This window comes from Nilaparvata lugens, chromosome 9, assembly GCF_014356525.2.
Source record: "Nilaparvata lugens isolate BPH chromosome 9, ASM1435652v1, whole genome shotgun sequence".
Taxonomy (NCBI): domain Eukaryota; kingdom Metazoa; phylum Arthropoda; class Insecta; order Hemiptera; family Delphacidae; genus Nilaparvata; species Nilaparvata lugens.
This window is the reverse complement of record NC_052512.1, coordinates 16,352,584-16,368,393: the sequence shown is the minus strand read 5'-3', so window position 1 is coordinate 16,368,393 and position 15,810 is coordinate 16,352,584. Positions and strand designations below refer to the sequence as shown.

The 15,810-nt window shown below is 37.5% G+C and overlaps 1 protein-coding gene across 2 annotated transcripts in view; it reads right to left on the bottom strand.

Annotated features, from left to right (window-relative positions):
* LOC120348747 (SPEG neighbor protein-like) overlaps window positions 1–15,810 on the bottom strand; it is a 441,368-nt gene that overhangs the window by 28,760 nt on the left and 396,798 nt on the right. The window lies entirely within an intron of this gene.

The window sequence follows — 15,810 nt, the reverse complement described above, 5'->3', positions numbered from 1 at the left end:
AACAGTATTTGTGACGTCTGTCCATTGAACTCTGAACTCATCAGAATAGAACCCTATTGAAATATCTATAATTATCAACTATTTTTAAGATAATACTTTTTTCACCTTCTCCCTTCTCCTCATCGACATCCCACTCCTCCACCATCTCCTTCGCCTCCTCCTACTCCATCACCTTCTCTTTCTCCTTCATCCATCTCCTTCCCCTTCTTCTTCACCACCTCCTACTCCTCCACCTTCTCCTTCGCCTCCTCCTACACCTTCACCTTCTCTTTCTCCGTCATCCATCTCCTTCCCCTTCTTCTTCACCTCCTCCTACTCCTCCACCATCTCCTTCGCCTCCTCCTACTCCATCACCTCCTCTTTCTCCTTCATCCATCTCCTTCCCCTCCTTCTTCACCACCTCCTACTCCTCCACCTTCTCCTTCGCCTCCTCCTACTCCTTCACCTTCTCTTTCTCCTTCATCCATCTCCTTCTCCTTTTTCTTCACCACCTCCTGCTCCTCCACCTTCTCCTTCGCCTCCTCCTCCTCCTTCACCATCTCCTCCTCCTCCTCCTCCTCCTCCTCCTCCTCCTCCTCCTCCTCCTCCTCCTCCTCCTTCACCTTCTGTTTCCCCTTCATCCATTTCCTCCTCTCACTCCTTCACGTTCTCTTCCTCCTCCTTCACCATCTCCTCCTCCTCCTCCTACGCCAACACCTTCTCCTTCTTCTATTCTTTCACCTTCTCTTTCTCCTTCATTCATCTGCTTCTTCTTCTCCTTCTCCTCCTTCATCTCATCCTCTCACTCCTTCAAGTTCTCCTCCTCCTCCTTCATCACCTTCTCCTACTCCTCCACACTTTTCCCACTCCTCATCCACTCCCTACTCCCACTCCTACACCTTCTCCTCCTACTTCTCTTACTCCTTCACCTTCTCTTTCTCCTTCATCCATCTGCTTCTCCTTCTCCTCCTTCATCACCTCCTCTCACTCCTTAAAGTTCTCCTCCTCCTCCTTCATCACCTTCTCCCACTTCACCACCTTCTCCCCCTCCTCATCGACATCCTACTTCTCCACCTTCACCATCTCCTTCTCCTACTCCTTCACTATCTTTTCCTCCTTCATCAATCTCCTTCTCCTTCTTCGCCATCCTCTCTCTCACTCTCTGATAGCTGCATTCTTCCGCTACATTGGAGTCAATGCATTTGTCTAGGGTTGGGTTGTCCCTCCCCGTTCGATTGGTTGCAGACAAGTGGCAGCGCATTATTCACCATCATTAGATGCAATGAAAAATTCATCCAAGGCTCCGTTCACGATTCATGGGTACCACCTACCTAGTGAACGCCCAGTGCAGCCTACCTACCTAGTCAACTACTTCGCCGACACATTTACATCACAGACATCCCCCCGCATTCATTAAATCATTTTCTTCCACTTCATTCACGTCGATGCAGGCAGTCAGCCGGAGATGAACAACAAGAAGCAGGGGTGGAAGAAGAAGAGGAAGAAGAAGAAAAAGAAGGAGGATAGGGAGGAGAAGGAGAAGGAGAAGGTGGAGGAGAAGGAGGAGGTTGAGAAGAAGGGAAAGGAGTGGGAGGAGATGAAGAGGAAAGAGTAGGTGGAGGAGAAGGAGGAGTAGTAGAAGGAGGAGGAAAAGGAGGTGAAGCTGAAGGGAAGAAGAATGTGAAAGAGAAGACAGGAAAAGAGGAAGAGAGAGAAGAAGAAGGAGAAGAAGGAGAAGAAGAAGGAGAAGAAGAAGGAAAGAAGAGAGACAACAACAAGAAAAAGAAGAAGAGAAAAGAATAAGAAGAAAGAAGAAGAAGCATAGAAGAAGAAGAAGAAGAAGAAAATAGGAAGAGAAGAGAGAAGAAGAAGAAGAAGAAAAGAGAACAGAAGAAGAAGAAGAAAAAGAAGAAGAAGAAGAAGAAGAAGAAGAAGAAGAAAAAGGAGAAGAAAAAGGAGAAGAAGAAGGAAGAAGAAGGAAGAAGGAGAAGCATTCAGTTCAAAGGTGGTCTTATTCTTGTGAATGCCGTCCTAATATTTTGCCTGGGCGTTCGAAAAGTTTTGCCGTAAATTGCTTAATAAATCTGCTGAAGCCTTTTTGAGAGAAGGGCTTCTGATCATAAATAACATTCTTACTACTCCAAAAAGAGATAGAGAAGAAGGTTGAAGAGAAGATGCGTGGCTGGTAAAGGTGGAGAAGAAGAAGAAGAAGAAGAAGAAGACGGGGAGAGGTGAAGCAAGACATCAAGAATGAAAGAGTGGTCTGATGTGTCCTAGGTACCTAACGGGGTTGGGGAGGCTTGAGATTCACCCTTAATCATTCACTCACTCTATCTCTCTCCCTGTCACGCTCTCTTTCTCTATCTCACTCTCTTGTTTCAAGAAGGATAAGAAAAGAAGAAGAAGATGAAGGAGAACAGGAGAAAAATGAGAAAGGAGAGTCTCTCTTTGCACTCAAGACTTGAAGAGCCGTCTTCGCTCATCCATTCACCGGATACATCTTCATCTTTAATCTTTTATTTATGTTTTTCGTCTTCTTCTATTTCTTCTTTTCCTCCTTTTTCTTCTTTTCTACGTCTTTCCACTTCTCATTGTTACAAGTACTCTGCTGTATTAGAATTAATCTCGTCATGCATATAAAGATCATCAATTTCTTGTAGTCCTTCTTCCACTCGTTTCGTTCATTCTCCTTCTTCTTCTACTTCTTCAATCGGGGTTCCGCAGCGGTCATAGCACACCCTCTGCACTCCTGAGAGTCACTGACAACATCCGTAGGGCCATGGATAATAGAGAGCTAACAGTTCTAGTCCTAATAGATAATTATTATTTATTATAGATTTTAGCAAAGCATTCGACAGTATTTTCCATCCTACTCTACTCTACAAACTCAGAAACGTAGGTTTATCCAACTCCACTGTGGCATGGGTGAGGTCCTATCTTCGGGGTCGGTGTCAGTGTGTGAGAGTTGGGGATCCTCTTCACGGTAGCGTGAAGTGAACAGAGGAGTTCCTCAGGGTTCGGTATTGGGTCCTCTACTGTTCAGTATTTACATAAATGACGTGACAAGCACTATACTTACAACCAGACATCACCTGTATGCAGACGATTTACAAATATACTGACACTGCAAGAAATAGTATATTTCGCACCTACAGCAGAAAATGAGATTTTTCCGGCTCGAAATCGGTTTTCAAGTCCGAGGCCGTAGGCAGGACTAGAAAAGATCGAGAGCCAGAAAAATATTTTTGCCCGTGGTGCGAATGATATTTTTCGCCACACTACAGGCATTGCTGACAAATTAAATAAAGAATACAAAATAAAGAATACTTGTTATCGTACCTATCTCTTGATTTTAGTGGTAGAAGATTTGCAGTCAGGATTTCAGATTATTTTAAAATTTCACTTGGAATATCACGGGCGTCGTCATCTTCAAGCATTTTTGAAAATTCGGAATGCGCTAATCAACAATAAATAATTGGATAAAAATGGTTGCGAAGTGAATGCTGAGTTAGTTTGATTCGAAACTCGAACTGAAATCATGGCGACTTTGATGAAGAAAGTGGACACTCATCCAATCTAGCGGATGACTTATTAACTACGGACTTCCATGTTAGTGGCTAGAAAGATTACGTTTTCCGGTCTAGGCCGGAAAGAAACCCTTTTCTGACGTCAGACGAGAGTCGTCTGCAAACAAGGTCTTTCAGATCTACATAGGGACTGGAAAACAGCTGCTTTCTGTGCAGTGTGGCGAAAAATGTCTTTGATGTCACAGTTGATGAGGTCAATGCTGACTCGACTCGTTTGGTACAGTGGACTGAGAATAATGGACTGAAAATTAACGAGACAAAATCGAAATCTATAGTGATAGGTTATTCAAGACTTTTAAACACACTTGACATATCTAACGGACCATACATAACTTTGAATAACATACAATTGGAATACAGTTCTGAAGTGAAAAATTTGGGACTGACAATGACAAGGACTCTTGACTGGACCAGCCACGTGACTCAGACTTGTAACAGGGTAATTGGGGGATCATGACATTGAAGAGGATCTCTGACTTCATTCCCTTTCCAACAAAGGTTATTTATTTATTTATTTATTTATTTATGCTGGTCAAGACTCTGATTTTCCCAATCTTCAACTACTGTGACATTGTGATTCTTGACATGACAGTTCAACTTTTGCAGAGGATGCAGCGTGAAGAAGAAGAAGAAGAAGAAGAAGAAGAAGAAGAAAAAGGAGGAGGAGGAGAAGAAGAAGAAGAAGAAGAAGAAGAAGAAGAAGAAGAAGAAGAAGAAGAAGAAGAAGAAGAAGAAGAAGAACAAGAACAAGAAGAAAAAGAGGAAGATCGTCGACCTATAGTGGCATTAATAAATGTACATAACCCGTTACACTGGAGATAAGAACAAGAGTAAGGTGGAGGTGTAGGCTATAGTGTAAGTAGACATTCCACTAATGCTGATAAATCTCGGCGCTTACTGAACAATGTTCTCTCTCTCTCTGCGAAATTTAACCCTCTTCCTTCGTCTGTATCTTCTTCTCCCTCTTCTTCTTCTTCTTCTTCTTCTTCTCCTTCTCTTCTTCTACTTCTTCTTCTTCTCCTCCTCCTTCTTCTTCTTCTTCTTCTTCTTCTTCTTCTTCTTTTTCGTCTTCTTCCGACAGTTTCAAGTAGTGATTCTTGCTGCTTTGTTGTTGCTGAGATGAAATATGGGCCAATCATTCATCCATGATTATCCACCTCAATGTATTGTATAACCCTCATTCCTGCATTCAGAACTCCTCCTCAAAATAGATGATACTGTTAAAACTCCAAAACTATAGTGAGGTTCACGTTATATAATGGCAGTGTTTGATTAGCAACAGTATTGCTATCCTTGTCTATCATTCAACAAAGTGGATAGCGCTATCTCATTCTCGGATTGCTCTGTTGCCAGATCGTTTCTTAACAATATAGAATTAATTGACCGAGCGAATTGAGGTCTAAGATTCAAGTTGACGGTTTGGCATTTTTCTTAATGTTTGAAAGTTTAAATGTTTAAATGTTTACACATATGTGTGGAGAAGCCAGTCTATTACTGTATTATTGTATAAGGTCTATAGTTTCAATCAAATACATTAAAGAGTTACCTATGCATCTTTAAGCTGGGTTTACACCAATCCTTATAGATTCTATTAGATTGAACGGATGTTGACGAACACACATCTTCATCATGTGTTTAATAAGCTATGTTCAATCTAACATGATCTATAAGGATTGAGTTATTGTTAACATTTCGTTAATAACTTTGGTCTAATCACAGCTTTAAGGTCTTTGGTTTCAATATTTTGTTTTGCAGTCATGGTATTATTATGCGTGCCCATTAGTATCAATATTCTCACATTCGAAAAGACTTAATTAATAGCTGATTAAAAATGAACAAATGAAATGATGCTGGAGAAATTATAATATTATTAATTGTAATAAATAAATTTTCATCAGATAGAAAGATTATCACGGAACTGGATGAATTATATCATATCGAATACAAATTCAAACGTGAAATGAGTTTGTTAACATTTAAAACAAGTGACATCAGGTACTTGTGGATGAGGATACTGCGTGAGGTCTACTGTTCACAGAACTACTAGTAATCAATTAACAAAATATTTGATCTCAATGATGAAAATCCATTATGAAATTATTAAAAAAGGTAACTTCTTGCTTGATAAAATTTGATTGTTTTTTTTTAACCAGAATGAACAGTAAATATTACATTAATAAACCTGTATCAGATACCGTGTATAGAAGGCATTGACAAAACAGAGGATCGGCAACGTTGTTGCCGTCTTTCTCCACTGCTATTATAACGTGGACCTCACAATAATAGTCCACACAACAGCTGATTTTTTATTAAGTTACATTTTATTCACCAAATTCATTAATGAATATCGGGGCACCGAACTTCGCTCGCTATTTTTATTTATTGATAAACAGAACACAATTCTCTAAAATGATCGTGTTTATATTTCACAGCTGGCTATACGTCATCTTATGAATTTCGGGGATGCGATGTTTTGATTTTCCACATACTCACTTTTTTACTATCCACAGCTGTTTCAGCCAAGGATGAATTATCCTTTCAATGTCGTTCAGTGAGTTTTCCCAAGGATGAGACCTAGAGCAATCGAATCTTCATTTCATAAACCAACTATGTTCCAAATTTCGTGAAAATCATTAGAGCCGTTTTCGAGATCCGTTTAACATAAATAACCAGATATAAAAATAGCCATACATGAATGAATAACCAGTTATATAAATAGGCCTACAGCAATTGATCGTTTAATATAATAGGATAAATTAATCAATGATAAATGGTAGTACTTTACTACTATTAATTTTATATTCACAAATTGAAGATATCATTTAAGGTTTTCAATGCAGTATCCTTATCCTCCCAGTGCCGGTTGCACAAAAGCCGGTTAAAATTCAACCGTAATTAATTCCACGAGAACCAATCAGAGAAGCCGTCTCATAAGAAACAAGGTTACAAGGTGAGCACACAAGGCTACCTCATTTTTTCTCTCCCTATCATTTTGATGACGTACTTATTGTATGAAAGGCCTTCTCTGATTGGTTCACGTGAAATTAACCACGGTTAAAATTCAACCGGCTCTTGTGCAACCGGCACCCAGTGTTGAATTGACCCCATTTATTTCAAGAAAATTCCACCATGAGCGCTTCCGACGCTCTTCAACCCCCTTCACCGCCATTCGCAATTTGACGCCCTCTGCGCTATCTACCGTAGCAATCTGTAACTATCTGCAACTCCATTTCATCCTCATTTTTCATACGTTTTTCCAAACTCAATTTTTCATAAATTTCTTAATTATTTATGACAATTATCGATTTATTTTGTAATTTGGCGAGGTTTAAATGGTCGATTCACCGATATTCAAAAGAATTTCAGCGTTTCGTCGATTAAATAACGTGAAATCGATGCGAATTCAGAGATGAGATGACAAGCTCTCGCTGAACGATTTCCGACTGGTCTCAGCTATATATAGGGGAGCGATTCGGAGTAATTAACGGGGAGTCCGGTCTCACAAGGTGTCAAATGTATCACTTGATATTTAGAATAATAATAAGCATCTAAACCATACACTAAAAACCAACACTAAAATCATCCTAAAATATATCTACATCTATGTGAGGGATTTGACTTCCTTTTTGCTCCTATTTAAAGCATATATTTCTTCTTCTTCTCCAGTCTCGAAAGGTGTCAAATTACACAGAGAAAAGAAAGAATTCCTTCTACTTTGTGCAAATTATCAATCGATACGGCTCTAACGATTCTCACGATATTAATGGTAGGTTTATGATTTGAAAATTCGATTGCACTAGGTCTCAGCCCTGGGATAACTCGCTGAAGGTAATTAAAAGGATAAATAAGTCTTGGAAAAACAGCTGGAAATGTTGTTGTCTGTCGATACTGTAATGGAAGTGAGTGAGCGGGTGCATGTGTGGGTTATTCCTCAGCTGATCTCACAAGAGGAATAATACAGCAAGAAAAACTTTTTTTTGTTTATATATCTTTTTTTTTAGAAAACATGTTGTGAGAGTCCAAAATAGTAACTAGATGCTGTTAGTGTAGAAAAGTTCATAGTATAATAACAAATATTCTAAATCGAATTCCTATAGTGAGGTCCACGTTATAATGGCAGTGAAGAAAGATGGGAGAAAAACGTTGCCATGTCTCTCCATTTTGCCACTGACTGTACACAGCTGTTACTGATTTACAGCTGTTACAGATGTACACAGCAATTCATCCCATTAAATTTGATCTAATAATAATTATCATTTCCTTGATAAAATAATCAATTCAATGTCAAATTAATCAAGAAAATATATAACTTTTTGTGTAGTTGAGAAGTTGATATTGTGGTAATTATTCATATTGATAAACTGTTTATCAGAGATTAACAATGGTGTAATAACCGAAACCGGTCTTTCTAATTATCAATAAATCTTTTTTTTTCTTTTTGTGTAGTTGAGAAGTTGATATTGTGGTAATTATTCATATTGAATGAAAAAGACTAAGATATTGTCAAAAAACCACTGATTTATTGAAATTAGAAAGACCGGTTTCGGTTATTACACCATTGTCAATCTCTGATAAACTAAAACTAAATACAAGAGCAGCAGAATTTATACTAGTAGGCGAGTACTGCTATTGGTCGAGGGCATGAACGCCTGCCATTGGCCTAGCTAGACAGTCTCCTCCCCCTCAACGGTGTGACAAAATGGCGGCTTAAGCAACAGAATCGCCATGATAATAAAAATTAATTTTTAGTACAAAATAAGAACCAAGAAAACAATAATGTGAAAGGTAATAAAACAAATATGTAAATGGAAAAACTATTGACTAATGTATGCTTACATGTTTATGATAAAACTAAATTCGTAGTGTTGTACTGGTTGAAATGAATCTGGTCATTTAAACTATACTGGGGATTTTCCTTAATTACTCTTGTTATTTCTAAAGCCTCTAGAATATTCAAAGATCTGCCTTTGTTATTAACATGCAGAAACTCAACATTCTCCTTAACTGTGAACTTGTGATTATTTGTTATCAAATGTTCTGCAAAGTTGGATTCCCCATTTTGTTTATTCCAATCTCTGATGTGTTCTTTAATTCTACTTTTGAAACTTCTACCAGTCTGACCCACGTAACAAGCATTACAATCATCACATTTAAGTTTGTACACCCCGCTTTTATCCCAAATATCAATTTTGTCTTTACTCCAGCTAAATAGACTATTTAAAATCGGTTTGGTCTTGAAAGCAACATGAAATCCATTCCTCTTCAATTCCCTACCTATCTTATCAGATACAAGCCCTAAATATGGGATTGTTATCCAAGTCTTCTCCTCACAGTTTGATCCTACAAAGCTAGAATTGATTGAAATTTGTCTATTAATTTTACTCAATAATCCGTCCACCATACTTTCTTCATACCCATTTGCCATACCATTTGCCACTTGCCATACAACTGGCAAGTAAACTACACAAGGCTGAGTGGGATTTCCTAGACAACAAATGTAGGGAACAACTTTTTAGGAGATTGAGTGAGAAAACAGTCTCTCAAAACAAAAAACTGCAGAAACTTCTCAAAGATCCGACACTAAATAATAGGCCTATCATTCAACATCAACACAAGTTTGCTGATAGGGTAGCTAATTTCTCTCAAGTCCAATTTTCATTCTCAGAGACAGAGTTACTAGGACGAGGCAACAAATACAGTAGTCATAGCTATTAAGATAACCAACAACTCGAACGACTAGCATGCAGCATTGACAGCAATTGGGAAGCCTCAAAGAACAAAATACTAACTAACAGATGTGCTGACATAATTCTTCAAGAAAAGACAAGGGAACTTCGACCAGAGATCACAAAAACGGCAGACATCATGAAGAATTTAAAGAAGAAGATGAAAACCAATGACCTGATGATTTTGAAAGCTGACAAAGGATGCACTACAGTAATAATGGATAAGGACGAATATCTAAGTAAGGTAAACCATTTCATTGCAGATAACAATTTTATTGAGATTAACTCCAATCCCACCACCAAAATCAATAGCTTGATTAGAAATAAGTTGACCACCACCACCAAATTATTTAACAAGAAAGAAACTAAGTATCTAACAGTTATGAATCCATATCCACCTAGACTTTTCGGTCAACCTAAATTACACAAAACTAATGTTCCTATAAGACCAGTGGTATCTTTTGTTAATTCCCCCTGCTCTAAATTAGCTCACAAACTGAATAGCACCTTTCGGTCATTAACAGGTTTTCAACCAAAGTTTAGTATTAAAAATTCATTGGAGTTGGTCAACAATATAAAGCATATTCCTGTTCTATCATCTTATAAACTTGTGTCATTTGATGTTACTAATTTATTCACTAACATTCCGGTGCGAGAAAGTCTTGAAAGAGCTGAGGAAATAATGGAAGCCTCTATAAATGATCATACACTCAGAGAAGAACTGATAGGATTGATGAAGTTATGCACTCAGCATAATTATTTCAAATTTAACAATAGATTTTTTGAACAAAGAGAGGGGTTGGCAATGGGGTCACCCCTCTCACCACTCCTAGCTGAATTATTTATGGATAAGTTAGAAAGTAGAATCATTGAAAATAGTAATTTCAAAGATAAAATTGTTTACTGGTTTCGATATGTTGATGATATTATTTGCTTATGGAAAGGAAGTAACAGACAACTAGACAATTTTCTTTCCTATCTGAATGGATTACATCAGAGTATAAAATTCACTGTAGAGGTAGAACAGGATTGTGTATTGAATTTTCTAGATTTAAGAATAGATCATAGCACTGGTTTTCACAAGTTTTCTATTTTCAGAAAACCAACCCATACTGATGTTATCATTCCTCTTCATTCTTGTCATCCTATTTCTCACAAACTTGCTGCTTTCAATAGCATGGTCTATAGAGCACTAACAATACCTATGAGCAATCATGATTTTGATATTGAGATCACTAAAATTAAACAGATAGCTGTCACAAATGGGTATGAAGAAAGTATGGTGGACAGATTATTGAGTAAAATTAATAGACAAATTTCAATCAATTCTAGCTTTGTAGGCTCAAACTGTGAGGAGAAGACTTGGATAACAATCCCATATTTAGGCCTTGTATCTGATAAGATAGGTAGGGAATTGAAGAGGAATGGATTTCATGTTGCTTTCAAGACCAAACCGATTTTAAATAGTCTATTTAGCTGGAGTAAAGACAAAATTGATATTTGGGATAAAAGCGGGGTGTACAAACTTAAATGTGATGATTGTAATGCTTGTTACGTGGGTCAGACTGGTAGAAGTTTCAAAAGTAGAATTAAAGAACACATCAGAGATTGGAATAAACAAAATGGGGAATCTAACTTTGCAGAACATTTGATAACAAATAATCACAAGTTCACAGTTAAGGAGAATGTTGAGTTTCTGCATGTTAATAACAAAGGCAGATCTTTGAATATTCTAGAGGCTTTAGAAATAACAAGAGTAATTAAGGAAAATCCCCAGTATAGTTTAAATGACCAGATTCATTTCAACCAGTACAACACTACGAATTTAGTTTTATCATAAACATGTAAGCATACATTAGTCAATAGTTTTTCCATTTACATATTTGTTTTATTATCTTTCACATTTGTTTTCTTGGTTCTTATTTTGTACTAAAAGTAAATTTTATTATCATGGCGATTCTGTTGCTTAAGCCGCCATTTTGTCACACCGTTGAGGGGGAGGAGACTGTCTAGCTAGGCCAATGGCAGGCGTTCATGCCCTCGACCAATAGCAGTACTCGCCTACTAGTATAAATTCTGCTGCTCTTGTATTTAGTTTTAGTTTATCAGAGATTGACAATGGTGTAATAACCGAAACCGGTCTTTCTAATTTCAATAAATCAGTGGTTTTTTGACAATATCTTAGTCTTTTTCATTCAATATCAATGAATCAGTGGTTTTTTGACAATTTCTTAGTCTTTTTCATTCAATAAGAAAATATCTTTTTTCATAATTTGATTCAAAAATTTACTTCCATAACTAAGATCAGATTTTTATTTTTATACAAACCTGAAATGGCGGCGAATTTAAAAAGCTGTGATACACCAATCTGAATTTTAAAACAACAGAAATTAAGTTATTTGGTAGGTATTCTATTCCAATTTCTTTTAAAAATAATAGTAAAATAGAAATCATTTTTTAAATAAGTAATTTCAATGGAAATAATATCTAAAATAACCTTTCAATATTATCTATACCGATACGAGTAGGTCTAACCTAAACGTGTTGGCTAACTGAAGCATGGATGAAGTCTAGGATGGTTAGTTATCAACTTTTAAAATGTCATTTCAGGTATTTTAATTTGTCTAAAAATTATTTCATTGTTTCAAAAATACATTTTAAATCAATTATACGACTTGTGTAACAAAGTATTTTGAAAGAATGAAGAAAAAAAATGGCGGCTGAGTTACTTTTGTACAGTCACTGTAAAAAGTAAAAATAAAATATTCTGGCAAACTGACAACATTGCAAAGATAGAGAGAGATAGCGCTATCTGTTTTGTTGTATGATAGAAAAGGACAGCAACAGTATTGTCAATCGTACACTGCCATTATAACGTGGACCTCACTATAGTATATCTATTTGTAATTGATGATGTGTTTGTTTTTTTAAAGTGTGTGAATAAGTTGTTGTTTTGATGAGTGATAGTAGCTTGAACCTAGATTTTGATTTGGACTGTAGTATAAATTTAGAAAGGAACAGTTTTGGGCATAAGCCTGTTGTGCCTCCTCATGTAACTGTAAAAATAATTATACGACTGAGAAAGAAAAAAAATATATATAAACTATAAATTCAATCTTTCGTTACAAATTTCCTATGCTTTCACACTCCAGAGCGAAGCTCGGTCCCCCGATATTGAGGATATAAACAGTAACGCTAAAAACCAACCCTAAAAATTAAAAAGAACTTGAAATATTACTTTATATTTGACTTCCTTTTTGCTACTTGAAGCATTAATAAAAATCTGATGTGGCGCAATCACACAACTTTCCTTGCCGTTATGAAAATTGATCACCAGACGCTAGTGTTCCCGCGCATCTCAAGTCTACTACTATTCAAAGATCTGAGCCAGCTGGTGACTGGACAATAACGCTGGAAACACACGAGGTCTGCTATCTCTTCATAGTGAATGATTAAATAGAATCAACAGTTGTCAACAGTTAGCAATTGAAATAATCACATTTTCTCGAATTTCAAGCTTATTTTCAATTTTAGGTGAAAATGTTATTGAACATTGATTGTAGAGATTCTCATGCTCAATCTTTTCCAGTCGAAATTTTTTGTTTAAATTGTATCTGAAGCCTGATAATTGGGAATCTAAAATCAAACTTTGCATAGATGGGGCGGAGCTCCTGAAATTTTTACAGATATAGGACTTGTGGCAGTTGATAGAGCTCATCAATAACTATTTTAGGTATGAATTTAATCAAAATCGTTGGAGCTGTTTCCGAGAAAATCGCGAAAAACCCTGTTTTTGACAACATTTTAGCCGCCATCTTGAATCGCATTGGATCGAAATTGTTCGTGTCGGATACTTATAGTGTAAGGACCTTAAGTTCCAAATTTCAAATCATTCCGTTAATTGGTAGATGAGATATCGTGTACACAGACGCACATACACTCACACACACACACACACACACACACACACACCCACACACACACACACACACACACACCACACACACACACACCACACCCACACACACACACAACACACACACACACACACCACACACACACACACACAACACACACACACACACACACACACACACACACCACACACAACACACACACACACACACACACACACACACACACACACCACACACACACACACACACCACACACACCACACACACCACACCCACACACACCACACACACACCACACACACCACACACACACACACACACACACCCACACCACACACACCACACACACCACACCCACACACACCACACACACACACAACACACACACACACACCACACACCACACACACACACACATACAGACCAATACCCAAAAACAACTTAAGGAAAGTAAAAACGGTTATTGAACGAGCGTTAGCGTGTCCTCACTTTTGACTTAATGAAGACCAAAGGTCGTTGTCCGTCTGTTTGTATGTTCTACAATAACTTTGGGTAGAATTGATCAATCAGTTCAAATTTTGAACACGTATTCTTCGAACCTTTCTACAGTTGGACAACAAAATTGACTCACTCCTTCGTCCTTTTTCAGGATATAAAAATAACATTGAAAGTGCATCAGGAAAAAATTGGTTTTGATTTATCATGTAGTCATTTCTGAAGAATTTGCATATATTATATTCTTCTTCTTCTTCTTCTTCTACTTCTTCTTTTCCTTCTTCTTCTTTTCCTTCTTCTTCTTCTTCTTTTTTCTTCTTCTTCTTCTCCTTCTTATTCTTATTCGTCTTCACACTTCTTCTTCCTTTTCTTATTCACCACACTTCTTCTTCTTCTTCTCCTTCCTCCTCTTCTCCTCCACACCTCTTCTTCTTCTTCTCTTTCCTCCACTTTCCTTCACACTTTTTCTTTTTCTTCTTCTTCCTCTTCTTCCACTTCTCAATATTTTTCTCCTCACTTCTTCCACCATCTCACTCATATCTTTCTCTACGCCTACTCCTTTCATTTTCGTTTTATCCTCGTTTCTCAACCTGTTAAGATCCTTCTCCTCTTTTCACTTCGACCTCTTCATCATAGGACAAGGGGTGGGGGGAAGACTTGAAGCATCCTAGCAGAGAGATGCCCAACGTTATAATGACAGTGTGTGATCAACAATGGTATTGCTATCCTTGTCTATCATCCAACAAAGCGGATAGCATTATCTACTTCTCGCTTTGATCTGTTGCCGGATCGTCATTTAACAATATCGAACTGATAATTTATCAACAAAATATTTCACCTTATGAAATAATTGAAAAATATAATTTCTCGCTCAATAGAATATAATTCATCAGTTACAGATGGAATTAAATAGAGAATGCATTTATTCAAATGCTAATTAATATATAATTATTATTTAACAAAAATCCTAAATAAATGCTGTGAATCACCCCGAAGACTTCTGCTACTGCAGACATTGACAACAGGGTTAACAGCTAAATGGAAATTCGATGAGAGCTACTATCCAAAAATTGGTAGCCAGCCCGGGAATCGAACCCGGTACCTCCCAATTGTTAGTCAGGAATGCTCACCCTTACACCAAACTGACAATATCTGGATAGCAGCGCTCATTTTATACGAAGCCAGAGCGGCCAACCAGTTACAGATGGAATTAAATATATAGAGAGTGCATTTATTCAAATGCTAATTAATATATAATTATTATTTAACGAAAATCCTGAATAAAATGCTGTAAATCACCCCGAAGACTTCTGCTACTGCAGACATTGACAACACGGTTAACAGCTAGATGGAAATTCGATGAGAGCTACTATCCAAGAATTAGTTGGCAGCCCGGGAATCGAACCCGGTAACTCCCAATTGCCAGTCAGGAATGCTCTCCCTGGGGATTGGGGCAATTGGGAGGTACCGGGTTCGATTCCCGGGCTGGCAACTAATTTTTGGATAGTAGCTCTCTTCGAATTTCCATCTAGCTGTTAACCCTGTTGTCAATGTCTGCAGTCGCAGAAGTCTTCGGGGTGATTTACAGCATTTATGTAGGATTTTCGTTGAATAATAATTATAATTGATCATTCTAAACGAGTTTGAACAGTTAATAAAATTACATCAATAAACCTGTATCAGCTGCCGTCTATAGAAGGAATTGACAAGACAGAGAGTCGGCAACGTTGCTCTCCTAACTTTCTCCACTGCCATTATAACGTGGACTTCACAATAGCAGCAGACGTTGAGAGTTCTGTGCTCCCATCTGATATGCTAATACAGTAGTATTGTTTTGAAGCTGCTTTTCAAAACTCACTTAGCGTAAAAATTTTCGAACTCGGAGCTCCAGCTTCTGGCTCGTCTGTCGGTTGAGAAGGGTGGTCGTTTGGTGTGGGGGGGGGGGTTGAAAGTTGTTTTGTGAGTGGGGTGTGGAAAAAGATGGAGTGATGGGATGGTTCTTCTTCTTCTTCTTCTTCATGTTCTTCTCTTCTTCTTCTTCTTCTTCTTCTTCTTCTTCTCTTCTTCTTCTTCTTCTTCTTCTTCTTCTTCTTCTCTTCTCCTTCT